We start from the raw sequence: 2500 nt of genomic DNA on the forward strand, positions 1-2500 counted from the left end.
AGCTACAACCCTATTGGAAAATTGGGGTGCTATAAGCCATGGCCTCCAACAGGGAAAATAGCCCAGTAAGGAAAGGAAATAAGGAAACAGAATAGTATGCCTGAGTGTGCCCTCAAGCAAGAGAATTCTACCCTATAACAGTGCAAGATCATGGTACAGAGGCTATGGTACTACCCAGGACTAGAGAACAATAATTTGATTTTTGAGTATCCTTCTCCTAGAAGAGCTGCTTACTATAGATTAAGTCTCTTTTGCCCCTACCAAGGGGGAATTAGCTACTGAGCAATTACAGTGCAGTACTGAGCCACTCGAGTGAATATGTGTACTAATTACGTTAATGATATATAGATAATTTGTACATAGGTAAAAACATGAACAATTTAAATTTCAGTCTCGTGTCCTTAAAATATATTCTTTTGTTATATCTTATTTATTTATTATTGTGGTTTGAAATCATCTATAAATCAAATGACAACCGACTGTTATTTTAAATACTTAACTAAACCTCTGAAAAAGAGTGAGAGGTAAATTATCTTACACTATGTCTAAGTTTTTACGATTTGGTGATATCTAAATGAGGCGTTTATTTCCCGTAGACTTTACATTACATAAAAAAATCTAAATATACGACACACTTATTGCATCTCGTGTTGTAAGATTCCCATAATGTAAGACAGGTTAAATATAACCTTAAATATCCGTGTGAATTATATATATGTATATATATGTATTATATATATATATATATATATATATATATATATATATTTCATAGAAGAATAAATTCTAAAAAACTGTTCATAATCCCTGTTCATAATCTCGCTTAATTAACAAGTGATTTTGATGATTTATGATCCCAGGATAGTGATTATAGCTGTCTCTGTTTAGAAATATGTACCACTAATATTTTTCATGCATTATTAATATTGTTATTATTTAATTTTTCTGAAGCACCATTATTTGCTGGGTATTATATCTCGAACAGCTTCTCATTAATAATAGTTATAGGACATTAAAAGTATTTTTAAGAGAATTTATTCAAAATATGTGGCTGTGGTGGCCTGGTGGTAGCGTTCTTGCCTGGTGATTGCCAGACTGGGGTTGGAGTCCCCCTCAAACTCGTTAGTTCCTTTGATCGCTGCAACCTCATCATCCTTGTAAGCTAAGGATGGTGTGTTTTGGGGAGCCTATAGGTCTATCTGCTGAGTCATCAGCAGCTATTGCCTGGCCCTCCTTGGTCTTAGCTCTGGTGGAGAGGGGACTTGAGTGCTGACCATATGTATATACGGTCAGTCTCTAGGGCAGTGTCTTGCTTGATAAGGCAATGTCACCGTCCCTTGCCTTTGCCATTCATGACCAGCCTTTAAACCGAAACCCCCTCTCCACCCAAGCTAGGACCAAGGAGGACCAGGAATTGGCTGTTGATGACTCAGCAGATAGACCTATAGGCTCTTGGAATTCCGTGTATTAAGTACATCTTTTTTTTTTATCTGCCTATTTGAGCAAGAATCATTTGGTAGATATATGAAAATAGTAGAGGTTATGAAATGTCTTTGTGATATCAACTTGTGATATAGGCCTATGGACATAAAAAAAAAAGTTCTTATACCTCTGTTCATCTTGCTTTTATTAATGTGTAAATAAACATACAATGCACTGATAATGCAAAAAGAAAATTGTTAATTTAAATGTTTTATTAATTTATGTACATATCTAAATTCATTCATGATTCAAAAGGAGAGAGAGAGAGAGAGAGAGAGAGAGAGAGAGAGAGAGAGAGAGAGAGAGAGAGAGAGAGATGAATTTGACCGTTTTCTCCTCAAGTATTAAAAAAGCATTTAATTTCAAACTTTCACGTTTTGGCGTTCGTATAATTTTGAGATGCGATTGTGTAGAGATTGAAAAGGTTTAAAATAGACAATTATGTCTCGATTAAAATATGCATTAAAAAAAAAAACAATAATTTTTTTTTTTTTAGAAATCCGAAATTATTCGGTATGATTTCAACTTTATTTAAATTCAATGGTAACTCTTTAAAAAAAATGTCCTTAATGAAGTTATGATAATTTATGTTAAAACTTAAATGAATTTCATTTTTATCGCAAGAAAAAAAATTAAGAGAGAAGAATAAATTAATGAAAAATATATAACAAATTTCTGATATACGTTTACTTCAAAAATAATTAACTACAACGTCAATTGAGTGAATTAATATCATCTTGCGTCACATCATGAATTAGTGTGTGTCGGACCTAAAGCATCTGGGAACAGCGACTTCTCGAAAATTAATATTGATAATTTTAGAGAAATGAGTTGACGTTAGCTGGAAACATAATTCGTACTTATTAATTAATCTTACATTATTTGAACTCCACAGAAATCCAAACTTGCAGCGAATGTTTTTATGTTCAACAGGCTGACATAAGTCTCACTTTCTAATTTATATATGACGTATCTATTTTAACGTTGTTAATGATCTTAAAGCCTTTTATATTCATTA

The sequence above is a fragment of the Palaemon carinicauda genome, chromosome 15 (genome assembly GCF_036898095.1).
Source record: "Palaemon carinicauda isolate YSFRI2023 chromosome 15, ASM3689809v2, whole genome shotgun sequence".
Classification (NCBI taxonomy): Eukaryota; Metazoa; Arthropoda; class Malacostraca; order Decapoda; family Palaemonidae; genus Palaemon; species Palaemon carinicauda.